At 35.4% G+C, this 20,440-nt stretch overlaps 1 long non-coding RNA gene across 1 annotated transcript; it reads left to right on the top strand.

The window, feature by feature from the left end:
• The first annotated feature begins 9,618 nt into the window (after positions 1–9,618).
• Positions 9,619–10,604, top strand: LOC131073326 (uncharacterized). Its single transcript, XR_009370572.1, has 3 exons — positions 9,619–9,721; positions 9,844–9,903; positions 10,550–10,604. It is a non-coding gene; the product is annotated as an uncharacterized LOC131073326 (long non-coding RNA).
• The last annotated feature ends 9,836 nt before the right edge of the window (positions 10,605–20,440 follow it).

A 20,440-nucleotide genomic window follows, 5' to 3' on the forward strand; every position in this document is an offset into this window, starting at 1 on the left:
TGACATCTCAAACTCATTCTTTATCTCATTAGCAAAGTCATGACACATATTATCATTTCCTCCAAAAATGATATCATCAACAAATACCTCACTTACCAGTATCTTATCTCCTTCTAACTTGAGATATATGTTACTGTCTTCACTGGTTCTCTGAAATCCTATCTTCACCAAGTGAGATTGCAATCTTTCATACCATGCTCTAGGTGCTTGCTTTAGTCAATATAATACCTTATGTAATTTGCACACCATGTCCTTTTCTACAGTTAAAGCATAATCATCTAGTTGTTCAATGTAGACTTCCTCTTCCAATATTCCATTTAGAAATGCTAACCTAACATTCATCTGATATACTTTGAATCCTTTGTATGGTGCAAATGCAAGTAGAGTCCTTACTCCTTCCAATCTTCCAACTGATGCAAATATCTCACCATAGTCTTCACCTTCTTCTTGTGCATATCCTTTGCATACCAGTTTGGCTTTATTTCTGATCACTACTCCATCTTCATTCAATTTATTCCTTAATACCCATTTTATACCTATTACATTCTTATTCTCTGGTCTGAGTACCAATGACCAAGTATTGTTCTTCTCGATCTGGTCAAGTTCTTCTTCCATTGCGTTGATCCAGACTTCATCTACAAATGCTTCTTCTGTAGTTCTAGGCTCAATGGTGGAAATCATACAGGAGTTCTCTCTAAGCCTTGTTCTAGTTAGCACACCTACATTCATGTCTCCAATAATCTAATTGGGGCTATGATTGAGTCTAACATACCTTGGAATAATATGATCTCGATTCCCAGGTTCTTCTTCTTCTTCTTCTTCTTCTTCTATTGGACCTTCCCATTTTGGTTGAACTGGGGCTTCTTTGATATGTTCACCAACTTCTGGCTTCATCGGTTCCAGTTCCAAAAAAAGTGTGTAAGGTTCTTTTTCCTCCTTATCCTCACTGGTTTCTCCCGATTTCTCAAGAAACTAATCAACTTAGACATTAACACTTTCAATGATGTTCTTGGTCTGGTTGTTGTAACACTTGTAAACTTTCCTCTTGGTGGAGTAACCAAGAAATATGCCTTCATCACTCTTGGCATTAAACTTACCAACATAATCACCTCTTTTGATAAAACATCTGCTACCAAAAATCTTAAAGTAACTGACATTAGGTGATCTACCATACCAGTACTCATAGGGAGTTTTATCCTTACCTCTTTTAACCAGTATCCGGTTCATTGTGTAAACAACTATGCTGATAGCTTCTCTCCAAAATTTCTTAGCTACACCTCCTTGAATTAGCATAGTCCTAGCAGCTTCAACAACTGACCAGTTGTTCCTTTCTGCAATACCATACTACTATGGTATTCTAGGTGCAAAAAGCTACCTCTTAATTCCATTGTATTCATAGTATCTAGCGAATTCCTCTGAAGTAAATTCACCACCTTGATCAGTTCTTAAGAACTTTATCTTCTTTCCACTTTCATTTTCAACTAAGGCTCTGAATGCGTTAAACTTGCTAAATGCTTCTGTCTTGTCTTTCAAGAATGTGACCCACATCATCCTTGAGCAATCATCACTAAAAATCATGAAATACCAATCACCTTGAATACTCCTAGTCCTCATTAGTCCACAAAGGTCAGTATGAACCAAATCTAGCAAATGTTCTACTAAGAAAGATTTCCTCTTGTAGGCAGAGGATGTCATATTCCATAACTAACATTCCTTGCACAAAGCATTCACCAGTTTGTCCAACCGTGGCAAACCTCTTACTGATTTGGACTTAGTGAGTTTTACAATGTTATCAAAATTTACATGACAGAATCTTCGATGACAAAACCAACTATCTTCTACTTTTGCAATTAAAAAATTGTTGACTTTAGAACTTAAATGAAACAAGTTGCCTCTAGTCTATTTGCTAGTTGCAATTAGTTCACCTTTGCTTCCATAAATCTTCCAGACTCCATTCTTGAATTCTAGTGGGTAACCTTTGTCATTGAGTTGATCAACAGTCAAAAGATTGTGTTTCAGTCCTTCAACCCAGTAGACGTCATCTGCATTGCTTTTACCATTCAAAGAGATGGATCCTTTCCCTTTTAGCTTGCACGGTGAATCATTCCCAAATCTCACAACACCTCCAATAAACTCTCTCAAAGTAAGAAACTTACTCCGGTCACTGGTCATGTGGTGTGAACAACCACTATCTATAATTCAATCATTAGAACTATCCATGCGAGAAACTAATTCCTTCTGGTCTAATGTGTAGTCTTTAATAGAAACAAAGACAATGTCCTCATTTGCATCTTCCTTAGATTTCTCATCTGTAATTCCTCCATTAATTGCAATGAGACAATATCTTTTACCTTTGCCTTTATACTTCTTATACTTCTCACGTTTTCGCTCATTATCTCCATTAGAAAAGTTAGCAGCAATATGCCCAATTCGGTTACATGCAAAACACTTCAAAGGCAATTTACCTCTGTTCTTACCAGTACCTCTGGGTAACCACTTGGCCAACAATGCTTCAAGATCAATCAAACTGTCTTCATCATCTACCTCTCTACTGGATCTAGACTCATGGTTGTAACTCACTTCTCTGATTTTCCTTACCGGTGAGGTTGAAACTGGGGCTCTAAATGCAGATTCTGATCTCTGAACATTTCCATCAAAAGCTTTTAATTCAAATGTAGTTAATTTACCAATGATGGAGTCAAGAGTTACCTTTGTTTTCTCAATAGACTTGAGTTCCTAAATGGCTGCAACTCTGATAGCATAGACTGTTAGAAGGGTTCTCAACACCTTGCTAACCACTGTGGTATCATCCACTGTATCTCCAACACTTTTGTTTGCTCCATCTCCTTGATCCTCTAACCATATTGTTGAATGTTTTCACCTTCAGCCATCCACATATCATCAAATTTACCTCTCAGACTCTCTTCTTTGACAATCTTAACATGCTCCTCACTGCTATAGATATCTTCCAGTTTCTTCCATACTTCATAGGCAGTCTCCAATTCATGGACATCAACATACTCTAAATCGAACAAGGAGCTGATAATGGCCTCCAATGCTTGATTATTCTCATGTTTCTCCTTCTTTTGATCATCTGACAAGATCCCACTAGGCAAGCTATATTTAGTAACAACATGTTCCCAATATTGACTTCCCAAGCTCTTGATATAGATCTTCATCCTATCACTCTAGATTTTGTAGTTTTCCCTATTGAACTTCAAACCTTCTTTCTTCGTCATGTTCTCCTAGATATTTTCATCAAGCTATTAGGCTTAAACACAAGAGGACCTAAAATGATCTAATACCAATTGATAATATGATGAAACAATAAGGATCCGGTCAACTACTGAGATGGGGGGTGGTGAATCAGTAGATAGAAAACAAACTAACTTTCACCAAACTTAATCCCAACTCAGAAACAATTTGCTAAACAAACTGGTTTAGACACTATATCAAAAACTACAACTGCATTGTCAAACTTTACCAGTTGACCAAAACATCAATGATACAATGTAACAAATCTGAAACTCACATACTATTTAACCAAAACATTAAACCACAAGTTACAAACATCAATAATAGATCATTTTAGATCACTTTCAGTCATCTAAACATATTATCTAGGTAGATTTACCAGTTAATCATATCAACCATTTCAAAACACATCCACAAAATCATTCACCACTTGACACAATGATTTTTCACGTGGAAACCGAAATGGGAAAAACCACAGTGGGATGAATACCCACAAGTATTTTGAACTCTTCTAAAGTTCACCCTGTTAGGACCCAAGTGTTGTTAGAAGCTTATAAAATAATGTCCTGTTAAGAACAGATCCGGTCAGGGACCACTCGATTAAGGGATTGACTACAATACCCCATTAAAGGCAGTACCCTGTTAGGAGTAACCTTGGTAGAGGATTTCAAATCCAAGCTAATGGATCACTTGGTTAGAGGATTTAAACAACACGAATCCTATTAAAGCTTACCTAGTTAAGGGATTTAACTATTGTAATGGTTAGAGAACAATAGGTTCTTTGTTGATCTGGTAATAGCACTATCTTTCTTAATCAAATCCTTTTTTGCTCCTATCTTCCTTCACAACATTCTACAAACACTGCTTCTGATTTGACAACAATCACACTACCACACTCAACCAAATTGCCAAAACAATTACAAACAACTCATCGACCTTAAATAGAAATACAATATGTCAGTAACACATCACAAAATCTACAAATCTCATAGAGATTACAAACATATCAGATCATTCATAACTGTTGGAGTACATAGCAATCAACTACACATTGTTCAAGACAACTTCAACCACTCTTGGATCACCTTACATTGGACCTTGTAGCTCATCACGTGTTTTCCACTCCATGCTATGCATTTGATCATTCCCAAGATAAATGGTTATCTTCACGCACCAAAACCACTTTGAAACTAATCACGTGCAACATGCATATGTGGCATCTTCATCTCCGATCATCATTTGATCATAGATTATCACAAGCAATTCACCAAGCTCCATTGGTTAGGATTCTTCTTATCAAGTGGTTAGGGTTACCGGTTGATCACTCTGCTTCAAATTCCAATACCAGTTTCCATCACTGCTTTACTACCAGTTGCATTACTGCATCACTAACGGTTGTAATACAACTCCATTACCGGTTACTATTGACATCAATGCAATCTTCATGCAATGCTAACACAATGATAAAACATTTTTTATTAATATATAATGCCAAGAGTGATATAAATTCATATTTAAGATCATTTATTATCACATGAGTATAATTTTTATATGAAAAAAATTCTTGGTTAATTATTTCTATGAAATTTTAAGGGTTATGTGCTATAGAATGGTGTTTCTACTACCCTTTTGGGAATCAAAGGGTGAATGCCATTTTTCTTGATTTCCTTCCCTTTTGTGTATGCTAACTCTTTTAAAATCATCACTTATAACCAATATGAGATAGTCTAAGTAAGTTTCCCATGAGTCAAATTTCTTCTAAATATTTGCTTGTGCCATTACCAATGTTTTTGATTAAGTAAAAACAGGTTTTAAGGGACCCGAAACCCAATTACATTCGAAAGATATTCAAGAAGGAAACAAAACAAGACAGCTGCAAAAGACCAACAGAAAAACCAGCAGCAGAGACAAGGATAGCAAGAGGCCAGCAAGAAATTGACCCCAAGCCTAGCATTACAAGAAAATTAAAAACTCTTCATAGATTCCTCAACATTCTGCACCAAGAGAATCATTGCGTTGGCTGCTTCCCTCAAGTCATTGTTTTTCTACACAATCTGATTCTCTTTCATTTTCATGTCCTTCTCAGCAGTAGTCTACCTAGTTCTGCGCCTAGGGTTCTGGTGGGTTAGGCTGGAAGTTGGAGCATCTTCTATAATTACCAGGTTCTTCTCCTGGCTTTTCTTTTCTAGATGATCCACCAGCGCATTCATATTCTGGGAAGAAACTTTAAGGACCTAGAGGCTGTGGTTCATAAGGCTTTTCAATGCTTTCTTATTACGGGCCATCCGGGTGTTGACGTTGTCTTTGTCCTCCTCCACCTATTCTTTCATGGTTTTAATAACATCCTCCAAATGTTTCAGGTCGCCTTTTATCAGATCTTTCTCCAACCAATCCTCCATCTCCATTTCCTCCTCCGCTTCACTGTTTTCCGTATCCTCATTCTGTTTCCCAGAGTTAGACATCTTAATCAACTTGTTGATCTTATCTTCTAGCTCCCTTTGCTTACCCTGCATGCTGGTGATGTTTTCAACAACCCACTTCTAGAAATTGAAGAATTCAAGGGTGCAGTTACGGGCGATGTCCAAGATGGTTTCCGTAGAGTCCTTGCTTTGTTCAGTCTCCTCAGCATTAGGGTTGTCACCCTCCTTAGGATTCAGAGCCTCATTCTCGCTTTCCGAACCCTTAGGGTTGGAGTGAGGGTTCTCAGAATTTCCCCCTTCCTCCCCTTCACCATAGTTCTCATCCTTGTTTGGCTCCATTTCAGTATCAGTATCCTTATCCTTTCTCTCTTCTTCATCACAATGCACGTCCTTTTCTTCATGCTCAGTTTCAACTTTCCTTTTTTTATGGGTAGGGGTGTTGGGCTGATCCCCATTCGAATAAGAGTCTTTGCATTTCTCAGATATATGAGCATTGATGATCAAAGGATGATCCTTGGTTGCCCTAGCCTTATCCTTAATATGTTCATAAATAAGCAGAATGAGTCCCTGGTGAGCTAAAGGATAGGAACTGGGCTTTCTAGCATAGTCGGCAAGGCTCTCGTTTAGAGAGGAGGCTAAATAGAAGGGCAAGGAAATTTTAGCCCCATGGCGGAAATGGTTCAAGATAGAGAAATGATAATTATAAATTTTTGTAAATCTGCCATCCACAGTCAGATATTCCATTAAAGCCCTAAGAACTTTTTGCCAAAAAGGCTTTACCTGTTGGGGGGTGTAGTAGGATATGTTGTCCTTCTTCGCAAGGTTGCCCTTCTCATCCTTCGTTTTCGGGAAATTTTTGAAAGCCTCAGCAGCATACTTCCGATCCCTATAGAATTTAGTCCCCTCCATCTTGAGTCCTGTGACCTCTGCAATCAAATTTTCATCGATTTGCCAAATCTCCCCAAACAGGGTAGCCCTGTTGTTGCTCCAGCTTTTAGCAAAACCATAAGACACAGAGTTTCTGCTACCATGAAACTTCTCCATATAATCAGTAAGTCGTGTCTGTGGAGCCTTCTCCAAACCTTTCTTTCGCTCTTCCAATTCTCACAACCTAGAGGCTCATTCCTGTTTAGGTTACCACCCATTCTGATTTCCAAGTAAAGATACTCTCTGCTGCAGTTCTCAATCCGTAGATAAAACTCTGAAAACTTGTTATTTCTGGATTCCCTATGTAAAGAATCTTTCGCAGTTTTGAAGTTGCTACTCATGTTCACACAAACCCAGCTATTATTACTATTATCTTTCGCACACATATGATCTTGGTTATGATGCTGAGAAACACTCATCATCTGACAGTTAATCCACCCCCAAAATCTGTCATTGGTACTCGTTCCCCAGAAATAAATCATGAGATTAACTTGATCCATTGATGCGATCAAAGTATATAATTGCTCTTTAATCTCTCGTTTGATGTGAGTTTCTCCAATATATTTTACATCCTTCTCCAAACTGACCCCTTCATTGGCTAGGATATCCGCAACCTTATTGCCCTCTCTAAAGGTATGAGTTATACTAATGCTAACATAGTTATTTAGGATATCTTTAGCATTTTTAATTATATTGGTAATATTCCAAGAAACAGAGCTAGTACCTTTAAGGGCTTGTATGATGTTTAAAGAATCCCCTTCAAGCCAAATTTTACTTTTAATTTTAAGTTTTGTAAGTTTTGTGCATACCTAATTACATTTAATTTTACTTAATTAAATAGATATTATATATTTATATAATTTTACCATATATCCCATTCTATCATAAACTTTAATTAAATATATATATATATATATATATATATATATATATTCTTTTATTTAATTAATTTTACAATTTAATTTTATTGCTTTATTATTGTCCATTCAATCCTACTTTAAAGTTGCTTACATGGATTGTAGTATTAAATTTCTATCAAGTGACAAGTGTCCCTTTCACATGTTTAAATAATATAGACACTTCACAAAAGTCAAACTAGCTTTTCATCTCATCCATTCGTTTTAAACAAAACCTCTTAATCTCAGATCTTCACATAAGAATGTTTCTTTAATGCACTTCCCAACCCTAAATTCTATCCACTTGTCACATGATCACAACTTTGAGTTTAACCCTAATCTTTACTCTAATTTTAGCCACCCATTATCAATCTATCCCTTGATTTTACCTCTGAATTCTATAAATTAAAGGTCTCTCACATTATTTACATATCTTCATTCATCATTATCTATGCTGTCCAATTTTCTATATAAATGTTATGTTCTTCCATAATCTTATGTAGAAGAAATTTCTATTTAATCTTCCATTATCATATCCTCAAGAAACAAATCAAGTAAAATCAGAGTGCACTTTATTTCAGCTCTCAATCTAAGCACAAATAAAAAAATTAGATAAAGATATTGGTCTCTATTACATTTATCTTCCGTTTTATTTACCTTCAATCTTATCCAACATCATCATGCTGGCAAGGTTATCTATCAACTGTATTATTTGGGCCATAACAGAAAATTATCACCTCTATGCTTTAAAAGCTAACCATCTATCAGATGGCAAGGTTATCTATCAACTGTATTATTGCTTGTACTATTGCAGCGATTCCAAACAGAAAGATCTAATTAGGTATGGATTCGAAAAACCTAACGAGCAAACCTAGAGAGATCTATTGTCCTCTCTAAATTTGAGAGTATTGCCCGATTTGAATGCGAGGCTTAATAAATAGAAGAATGACATTTTACATTTTGTCATAGAGAATGTCAAAGAAATGATCTCTTTTCTTTCCAGTGAAGACTGTGTCGATGAGAAGCAACCAAATATTCGAGAAGCAGTGAGCCAATTTATCGTAGACAATGTGCAGGGAGATGCATCTTCAGGCGTTGCAGATATATGCAGGCATATAATTTGCAGGGAGATGCATCTTCAGGCATTGCAAATATGTGCGAGCCTACTGTGCCCAAAGCTAACACAATCCTTCCCTGCTGTGGCCCTTTAATGTAATTGTTCAATGTGATAGGATGACCATGGAATCCGCAGTGAGGATATTATGTGAAAAACTAAACCCTGCTGACATGAAACGAGACAGTTTATATTCATTTTTAATTGGTTGTTAATAATTTATTATAAATTCAATGAATGCAATCTAGTATCATAAGTTAATTTATTTGACATGAACCATGTAAGCTTTTTTCATGGTAATCTTTCTTAAAAAAATGATTAAAATATGGCAAAAAAAAATTGTGAGAAAATAGTTTATATTCATTTCTAATTGATTGTTAAATAATTTATTAATAACTCTTTAGAAATTCAATGAATGCAATAGTATTTCCAGTTACAAATATGCAATATGTCAAAAATAAGTAGATTTTAATTATTAAATAAAAGTTACACAATGTTAAAATGCATTTAAGTTTTTACCTTAATCTTTGAACCTTGTATAGGTACAAGTGTTAGTTTGTTTAATTAGTTTTACTATTCAGCTTTAAAATCTTTTATCATTGCCCTTAATTTATTCACATGGATCATAATATATAAATGCCATCATGTGACAAGTGCCTCTCACATGTTTTACTAACCATGTCTAAATTCATTATATCTAGACACTTCCTCAAAGTCAAACAAACTTTTCATCTAATCCATTCATTCCAAACTAAACCTCTTAATCCTAGCCATCCACATAAGGATGTTGTCATAATGCAACTCCTAACCCTAAAAAAAATTCATCATGTGACACTTGTCTCATAACTCCAACTTTGATCTTAACCATAATCTTCATTCAATCTTAACCATACATCATCAATGTAGCCTAGCGCTTGGTTTTGCCTCTTGAAAATTCTATAAAGCAGAGGCCTCATACCTCATTTACATATCTTCTTTTATTATAATATTATGCTGTCCAATTTTCTATCTAAATCTTCTTCCATAGATTTATGCTGAAGAAATTTGTATCCAATCTTCAATTATCTTGTTGGGTTCAATCTACGGAGAAATAAAGATTTTAGGTGAAGGTATCATGTTTTATTATTGATTTTATCCTAATTTTATGAAATGTGGTAAAGAAAAGATGTTACTGTGTAGTCCATGACAAAGAAATTATTCACCATCATATATATTGCTTGTGTTGTTTCAGCGATTCCAAACAAAAAAATCCAATCAGACATGGGAAGGAGAAAAAGGGTTTTAGATGAAGGTATTGTGTGTATTGCAATTATTCTCCACTTTTTTGACCTTTAATCTTTTATTCTCTTTCATATTGATTTTTTCTAAAAGACCATGCCAAGAAATTATTCACCAGCATATTTATTGTAATTTACCATTACAAGCTTTACATGTTAACCATCTTACAAGTGGGAAAGATGTGCTCATATAACAACTGTTTTTTCTTATGTGTTATGCAATTCTCATTTGGAATCCTCATCTCATTTATTTTTGCACTGTCAATTTTTGTCCAGCTAATGGTATTGGCTCTTTGATAAATTGGATTGGTCTTCTGCTTTATGTTCAGATCTTCTTTCCTATCATGTTTGCTTCCCCTTCAATCATAATAGGAAGTTATTTATGAACCCTATTGGTGTTTGTGCTATTGCAGTGATTCCAAACACAAACATCCAATCAGACATGGCCTCAAAATCTAATGAACAAATTATAGATCAAGAACTCAATCTAAAGAGAAAAAAGATTTTAGATGAAAGTATTATGTATTGCAATTATCTTTCATTTTATTCACTTTCAATTTTTTATTATATTTCATCAATCTTTTATTACCTTCCATCAGGATTGTTAAGGCCATCAGAAGAAACTATTCACTGAATTGTCTAATTGCTGTGCTGTTGCAGTGATTCCAAGCAGAAAAAACAAATCAGGCATGGATTCAACAGCTAATGAGCAAATGGACCTGCGGCCTCAATTTGGGGCCACAAACTCTGCTGATGTAAGATTACGAATATTTGGCCCAAACAGAGAAGAGTATGATGGAAATCCTCTTCGCCTTCATTCTCAAACTCTTCAAACTTCGGAACTTTTTAAGGCTTTGTTATCAGAGCGCTGGCCTTCTCTCCGTTTTTCCAATGTGGATGAATGCCTGGCAATTCTATCTGTTGCTTCGGAATTGTTAGTGGATAAACAGAACAATAACTATTTAGAATTTGTCAGAGAGAATATCAAAGCAATGCTATATTTTCTTTCCAGTTGTGACTGTGCCGACGATAAACAACCAATTATTCGAGAAGCGGTGGGCAAATTTATACTAGAAAATTTGCAAGAAGATGAATCTTCAGGCATCGCAGAAATGTGCAGGCATATCATTTTAGAGGAATTTAAAGCTAACATTGCAATTGCCGTGACATCAAATACTGAAACAAATCCGGCAGATGAGGAGCATTCTTATTTTGCCCTGCTGTGGCCCTTTACTCTAATTGAGCGCTGCGACGGGACGACAATGGAAGGCGCAGTGAAGATATTATGTGAAGAAATGAAAGTTGCCCACATAATAATGCAACCGCAAAAGCATTATACTGCAAGCAGGTACAGAAAAATCATGCTGCCAATTCTGCTGGGATGTCTGGACGCTCTGGCAAACGGGAAGATAATTGTTAAACGAAAACTTCGTGTTGGTTTCCTTACAATATGGTTACCAGTAATGGCACGATTGCTTTGTCCAAATCTGTATTTCAACCACATCAGTGATGATCATGTTTTGAAGACCCGGCTTTGCAGAGGAGTGAGCAATGTGGTGGAAACCCTCCCTTTCGCTGATTGGAGAGGCATTTACAATATTTGGATAGATTGCTGCGCCAAATATTATATTGACTTAAGGATACCGTTTGCTTCTGGGTGCAAGGTACTGCAGGAACATAAGTGAAAGGATTTTTGTTTTATAAAACATTTGAATAATATATTATCATATCAGAAATGCAATTATTTTTGTCAATCAAGAACATTTTATAATTGAAGTTTTGTGCGGACTGTAAATTGTGAAGGTTCTTGTGGTATTCTTGTTTGCATCTATAAGCATTAAACAATAAAATGGTAATTGTATGCTGATATTTTTCATATATATTATTTTAAAAAGAACTTATATTATGCTGGAAAGAAACAGGGGAGCAAAAAACAGAACAAAAAAAAAACAGGGTAGATAAAAGAAAACAGATTTTAAATCAACAATCCATTCTTTTCATTCTATCACAGAACTGATTACAAAATGCCTCATATTATTGAGGTCTGCTCATTTTGTAGACTCAGAAAAATTCAAATATCATGACTCCCCTGATCTTCTGCTGCTATACAAAATGTTTTTTTGCTGCTATACAAAACCCCTGTTCTTCTCTTTCATTTACTGGTTTTGCAGCTCTTTTTCTGGGCACACACTTTTTACATATATATTTCAAAACTACATATATTGTCTTTCTAATCATATGTCACACAATAAACAAAAAAAACATATTAAAATTGAAGTTTCTAGATCACCGTGGAAAGATCTAAGAGGAAGATTTTGCCATCAAAAATAAGCTAGCATTTGTCCTTTGTTTGATTAGAAGACTACAGATGACAAGACAAAATACCACAAGAGGAAGAAAGGAAATACGGCAGCATTAGTTTTGGTAGTTGGTGATTAACTCCAACACTCCTCCTTAATCACAACTGCCATCTACAATACCCAAGTTGTTTCGTTGATGCACAAAACTTTCTTTTCCCAATGATTTGGTGAAGATATCAGCAAGTTGGTCTTCTAACTTACAATGTTCCAAAATTATTTCTCCATTGTTGATCAGCTCCCTGATGAAGTGATACCTTGTGTCTATATGCTTGCTCCTTTTGTGAAATATTGGATTTTTTGACAATGCTATAGCTGAGTTGTTGTCACAATATATCTTTGCTGCACTTTCTTGTTCATACCTCAATTCTTTCAACATTCTTCTCATCCAAACGGCTTGGCACGCTGCCCCTGTAGCTGCTACATACTCTGCTTCAGCTGATGAAAGAGTTACAATTGGTTGTTTCTTTGAAGCCCATGATACTACGCCTGATCCAAAATGAAAAGCATAACCAGAAGTGCTCTTCCTATCATCTATGCTGCCAACACAATCACTATCCGTGTATCCTATCAGCTTGAAATCATTTGACCTTGAGTAAAATATTCCATAATTCTTTGTTCCACTAACATATTTCAAAATTCTTTTTCTAGCATTCCAATGTGTAACTTTTGGAGACTCCATGAACCTTGAAATGAGACTAACTCCAAACATTATATCCGGCCTTGTGGTTGTTAGATACATGAGACTACCAACAAGTTTTTTATACAAAGTTGGATTTACATTAGCTCCTTTGTCATCTTTACTCAACTTTAAACCTGTCACTATTGGTGTTGGTGTTGATTTGCAATTCATCATATTAAACCTCTTCAAAATATCATTTGCATACTTAGATTGTGAAATGAAAATACCTTTATCATTTTGACTTACTTTAATGCCAAGAAAATATCTCATTAAACCCAAATCAGTCATCTCAAATTCTTTCTTCATAGCTGCTTTGAACATGTCAATTGAAAGATCACCAGTGAATATCAAGTCATCAACATATAAACAAACAATTATGATCTCACCTTGCTTATTCATCTTGGTATACAATGTAGGCTCACTGCTGCACCTATTGAATCCATTTTGTAAAAGATAACTATCAATTCTGCTATACCATGCTCTTGGAGCTTGTTTGAGTCCATAAAGTGCCTTCTTGAGCTTGTAAACCTTGTTTTCATGACCCAAAATCTCATATCCGGGTGGCTGCTCCACATAGAGTTATTCTTCTAAAATACCATTTAAGAAAGCTGATTTCACATCCATTTGATATATTGCCCACTTGTTTTGAGCTGCTATGGCTAGTATTGTTCTCACGGTGTCTAAGCGAGCAACCGGTGCAAATGTCTCATTGTAGTCTACCCCAGGTTGTTGTGAATAACCTTTTGCCACCAACCTTGCGTTGTGTTTTTGCACATCTCCATTTGCATTCAATTTTGTTTTGTAAACCCACTTCACTCCTATCACCTCTTTTCCTTGTGGAAGACTAACTAACTCCCATGTTTCATTCTTTTCAATTGCATCAATTTCTTCATCCATTGCTTGCACCCATTTTTCTTCTTTAATAGTTTCTTCAAAATGAATTGGATCATCTACATGCGAGTATAAAGCAAAAAGAGAAGTTTGACCTGCATTATTTTCACCTTCATTTTGTTCATAAATCTCCCTTAAACTTCTGATTTTTTGTCTCCTCAAGCTTGCTAATGTAGGATTGGACATGTCACTTGCATTTGTTGAATGTGGGCTTGATGGTCCAGTACCAAGACTGCCAATTGAAGATGGTGTTACTTGCACATTTGATGGAGTATTTGCTTGAGTGTGTGGGGCTGTCCTTACACTTGATGGTGTCATTTCTTGTCCACTTTGTTGACCTTGAACAGCTATAGGAGGAGTCGCATTTGAAGGAGTACTTGCTGATATAAAATCTTCATTTTCTTCTTGTGGTATGTTGGCTGCAATATTGATTGTTTTGTCCAAAGTTCCATCCCATGCTTCATCTTCTATGAACTGCACATCTCTACTGATTATAACTTTTTTGCTGATTGGATTGTATAACTTGTATGCCTTTGACTCATCACTATATCCCACAAATATACATTTTTCTACTTTGTTGTCCAACTTTCTTCTCAACTCATCTGGCACATGTGCGTATGCCACACATCCAAATACTCTCATATGAGAAACATTATGTTTTCTTCCACTCTATGCTTCTTCCGGAATCATATTGATAACACTTTTAGTAGGAGATCTATTAATTATATATGTTGCACATGCTACTGCTTCAGCCCAATACTCATTTGACAAATGCTTTGCCTTCAACATGCTTCTTGCCATTTCCATTATTGTTCTATTTTTTCTTTCAGTGACACCATTTTGTTGTGGGGTATACCTTGCAGTAAATTGTTTGTGGATTCCATGGTCTTTGCAAAATCTTATGAAGTCATTTGAGATATATTCACCTCCTCTATCTGTTCTCAATGCTTTGATGTAGTGCCCACTTTGTTTCTCAACAAGAACCTTGAATTGACAGAAATAATGAAACACCTCATGCTTATGTTTTAGAAGTAGACCCAAATTTTTCTTGTGAAGTCATCAATGAATGTCAAGAAGTAGTAGCTCCCACCAATGGAAGATGTTTGCATTGGTCCACACAAATCTGAATGAATAATCTCTAATGGTTTGTTTGCACAAATTGACTTTCCGGTTGGAAATGATTCTCTATGTTGTTTACCCAAAATACATCCTTCACATATTCTATCCGGTTTTTCTATTAGTGGCAACCCCATCACCATTTTCTTCTTATGCAATAAGTTTAAGTTTCCAAAGTTTAGATGCCCAAATCTTAGGTGCCATAACCAATTTTCATCTTTAATTTCAGCTTGATAAACTACTTGGGGGACTGCTGCAACTTTTCTTTCATGCACTCATGGATTCATTGTGTTATGTTCTTGAGAAAACTCTACTTTCAAATTTGGTTTTATCCTTATGGGAAACATTCTATTGCTTTTCATTTGGACTTTTACTATGAGCTGATTGCTTGGAAATTTGTCTAAAATTGTGCATTCTTTGTTCTTGAAATAGACTATATACCCTTTTTGAATGAGCTGCCCTATACTCATTAAGTTATGTTTCAGTCCAGGAACAAAATAGACATCTGATATATACTTTTTCTCCCCCATTTTGGTTAGAATGTTGACACTACCCTTACCCATAATTGAAACTTTGTTGTCATTCCCCAATGTTACATCTGATTTTACACTCTCATCCAAACTAGAAAACATTTCCAAATTTCCAGTCATATGATTGCTACAACCCGAGTCTAAAAACCATATATCTTTCTCACTTTCTTATGCAACATTACAAGCTATGAACATGTTGTCCTGAGTTTGATTTTTCTTGGTAAAATCTGCACTTTGTTGTCTAGAATCATATTGCTTCTTTCTACATTCATTTATGTAATGCCCAAATTTCTTGCAATAATGACATTGGACTGAGGATTTGTCATACCTTTGGCTTTGGGGTTGATTTTGAGTTGATGTTTGATAGTTGCCTCTTCCACTTGAGCTTGATGGGCTGCTACCTCTTCCACTTGAGTTTGATGGGCTGCCTCTTCCACTTCTATACGAATTTCTTCCTCTACCTCTGAAATTTGTTCTTCCCCTGCCTCTACCATGGCTGATTGAAACTTGTGTCTTGAATGCATGCTCCAAATTTGAATTTGTTGACCTGCTTAGTCTATGCTCATGAGAAATGAGTGAAGCATGAAGCTCATCCACTGAAAATTGTGAGAGATTCTTTGTCTCTTCTATGGCCACCACAATAGATTCAAATCTTGTAGGCAAACTTCTCAAAATCTTATCAACCACTCTTCTTTCTTCAAGATTTTCACCATGAGTTCTGATTTGGTTTACCAATCCAATGATTTGAGTGAAAAATGATTCTATTGTATTTGATTCTTTCATGTAGATGGTCTCAAAATCCCTTCTTAAAATTTGCAACTTAGCTATTTTTACCTTTTCCATTCCTTGATAGGCTGTTTGAAGAGTGTCCCATGCTTGCTTGGACTTTGTTGCTACTTGAATCCTTAGAAAAATGCTTTCATTCACTCCTTGAAAGATGAGGAAGAGGGCTTTTGAGTCTTTCTTTTTATTTTCCTTCAATAAGTCTTTCTTTGCTTGAGTTAATGCATTATATGTTGTTGCATCTACTGGTTCTTGGTAGCCATTTTCAACAAACTCCCATAAATCTTGTGCACAAAATAATGCCTTCATTGTGATTGCCCAATAATCATAATTTTTCCCATTAAACTGTGGGATCTGTGGATTTGTCAAACTTGTGCTTGGAGCTGCCATTATAGATTGTGAAAAAACTTTTCTATCTCTTTGAAAAACTTTCTCAGTCACTTCACCCAATAACTTTTAACCTTTAGCTCTGTTACCACTGCTGGAAAGAAACAGGGGAGCAAAAAACAAAAATAAAATAAAAAATAGGGCAGATAAAAGAAAACAAATTTTAAATCAACAATCTATTCTTTTCATTCTATCACAGAACTGATTACAAAATGCCTCATATTATTGAGGTCTGCTCATTTTGTAGACTCAAAAAAATTCAAATATCATGACTCCCCTGTTCTTCTGCTGCTATACAAAATGTTCTTTTGCTGCTATACAAAACCCCTGTTCTTCTCTTTCATTGACTGGTTCTGCAGCTCTTTTTCTGGGCACACACTTTTTACATATATATTTCAAAACTACATATATTGTCTTTCTAATCATATGTCACACAATAAACAAAAAGAACATATTAAAATTGAAGTTTCTAGATCACCGTGGAAAGATCTAAGAGGAAGATTTTGCCATCAAAAACAAGTTGGCATTTGTCCTTTGTTTGATCAAAAGACTGCAGATGACAAGACAAAATACCACAAGAGGAAGAAAGGAAATACGGCAGCATTAGTTTTGGTTGTTGGTGATTAACTCCAACTTATTAGAACTTGTTTTCAAATAGTTTTATGATATAAATTTAGGAATCTTTATTATTTTCAAAAAGTTGTTTACCATATTAGTCCAAATAATCCATAAGTTGTTTATTTCATGAGAAAGATACATAGCTGTTTATAGTATTATAACTTTAAAATATTAATTTTAATTTATCAAGTGTTCCTCAAGATAAATAATCTTGGTGTAGTTGCATGGGAGAAACAATAGCTTGTGCATCAATGATGTGACATCAAATTATCACTCCAAATATCAGATTTTTCCTCTAAAATGAGTATTTAATATTATGACAAATTCTTCTGTTCAAATCCAAAGCTCTCTTTGCTAACATTGCTATATCTTCTTCATCTCGTTTGCTACTATGCTGGTAAATCAAAGCAGTAAAATCTAGTTCTGATTGCCAAATGTTGATTTATAAATAGAGAATATTACTAGTACAAGAATAAGCATTAAAAAACGAAGTGCTGCACTGCAGCTCCAGTACTTGCAAAATGCTGCATGAATGGGGATTTAATTGTAAATAGCAGTAACTTCGTAATATGGAAGAAAATTCCGGTTCACCAGTTACATAGAGCACAGTGAATGAGCATATTAGCCGCTTGATTGATATAATTTAATTTAAAGAAAAACGATGTGATATGTACTCAAACAAAGCAGCTCAGTGATATTATTGTGGAAATTGCTAGCCACATTTTAGGATTTAAGGCAGTATGTTTTAAGTTGAGAGCTCAGGTACATAGACCATATGGTACCAAAATGCAATAATAAGTATATATGTTGAATTACAGTCCAAAAATGTGCTAGTCACATTTTAGAATTTTAAAGGAGCATCTCTTATGTTGAAGCCAAGTGCTTGACATCTTGGCAAAGAGTAGTATTTAGACTAAGTAGTTTTTAGAGAAGTCACCCAGATAACATCTGAAAGAAATCTGGCGCAGAGGAGAAACCCAAAAATGAGCTCTGAGGAACTCAGGTCCTTAGCATTCAATTTATAGAGCAATACATATTAGATGATGGTCATAGTGTTAGCTTTGATATTTAACATGGTAGTTGAAAGATATCAGTGAAGATCAACATGGGTGGCTGTAGACGACTAGAGAACTAGACGTTAGTGTGTTGCTTCATTTTTCTATTTTTCTCTCATTATAATCATCTTGGTTTTTAACAAAGTGGTTTCTAGTTCATCACAAATTCTTTTCACAAATGATTTCTAGCTGACCCTAAACTCTGCTTTCAAGTGGTTTTTGCTGACCATGAACTTCATATACTAGTGGTTTTTTCTGACCATGAAACTTTGTACTCAAGTGGTTTTGGCTAACCACAAATCTCACATACAAGTGGTTTACAACAAACTTCACAAATGGTTTTGGATAACTATGAACCTCTCATGATGGGAAAACTAACTTATAATGCGCACACTTTCAAATCATCACTGTGGGCTTCTTCTTTTGTGTCTGCATTGATTATTGAGTTCATATAGAAGGTGATTCATCTATCGAGACACATGGGTAATTAACCATTGTGCTCGCTAGTTCTATAAGAATCGATTTTGTATAGATGGTTCTATAACAATATTAGGGTTCTGAGTACAACTAATCATAGACCCTTTACAACAACTCAATACAATAACCATTCAAAATCACTCAAACATTCACCAAAAAATACAATTTCATTGTATACCTATTTACATCTCAATGCTATGGAGATAATGTTTTACCTCTTTTACTAGGGTCTTCCTTCTTCAGCTACTGCTTACTCTTATAGCTACTGCTTACTCTTATGGATTTACTCAAACTTCTGTAGATCTTCTCAACTCCAATCCAAATATTTCAACGACTGTAATACTAACAACCTTTATTTGGCCTTATGTCACTTTCAGTTTCTCCACCCTACAGCTTCAACAACAATCCTGTAGCAGTATCTTGGACAACGACCCTCTTTGATCTCTCTGATCAGCACTTCAACTCTCCTTTGTTTCAAACTTCGGCAAATCCTGACATCTTTTAGCTGGGTAGCTATCTCCTTTATGTTCACTCATTAAAAGCGACCCATCACTGGAATGAACGTTTCAAATTATTCAATTGAGCTATGATAAATTGACTTCTTTTCTTAAAAGAACATACTTTTTCTTTTCCTTTATGTCACCTGCAAAAGGCATGGACAATCTTGCTTCCAAAACAATGGCACTAAAACACAAATGCTATAATATAAAATCTTTGGGCCATAGAAAAAAAATATTTCATTTTAAAACGTCAAAACGTCTTGATCTCGTCTTTACTCCTTGAGCATGGCTCTGTTCACAGATTTCACAACAATCTTCTTTTCTTGTCTTTATGTAGCCGCTTGGTTCGGCTACCTTTGCTTTGGCCACATACACCATCACCGTCAACAATCTTCAATGATCATAGTGGCTGTTAATCTTTTTCTTTCCGTGGCTTAAACAAATCAGCTTTGACTTCTTTGCTAGACAGTTATGCCTTTGACTGGTCACCATAAGCTCTTCATACATGCACAAATGCTCATAAAAGCACTTGCGATATAAACTGTGTTGCAGTTTTAGACCAGGGCTTCACTTAAATCTTCAGTCAATAGCCATTCTTTTGGCAGCGGCATGAGCATGACTCTCAGACAGGCGATTACAACCTTCTGTTAATGATCATCTACCGTTAGCTCTGATACCATGAGAGAAATCTGGTACAGACGAGAATCCCAAAAATGAGTAATGAGAATTTCAGGCCCTTAGAATTCAATTTATAGAGCAATACATATTAAATGATGGTCATAGTGTTAGCTTTTATATTTAGTATGGGCAGTTGAGAGATATCAGTAAAGATCAACATGGGCGGCTGTGGAGTCAACTGTGGAAGCTCCTATCTTAATGCACAAGTTCGACTTCCGTGGTAGAAATTATATCTACAAGCATATTACTGTGGAAATTGCTAGTCACATTTTGTGGATTTAAGGCAGTATGTTTAAAGTTGAGCTCAGGTACATAGACCATATGTTATCAAAATGCAGTAATAAGAGTATTTATGTTGCATTACAGTCCAAAAATGCATTTTAGAATTTTAAAGGAGCATCTCTTATGTTTGAGCCAAGTGCTTGACATCATGGCAAATAGTAGTATTTAGAGTGAGTAGTAATTAGAGAAGTCACC

Source organism: Cryptomeria japonica, unplaced genomic scaffold (assembly GCF_030272615.1).
Source record: "Cryptomeria japonica unplaced genomic scaffold, Sugi_1.0 HiC_scaffold_600, whole genome shotgun sequence".
Lineage (NCBI taxonomy): Eukaryota > Viridiplantae > Streptophyta > Pinopsida > Cupressales > Cupressaceae > Cryptomeria > Cryptomeria japonica.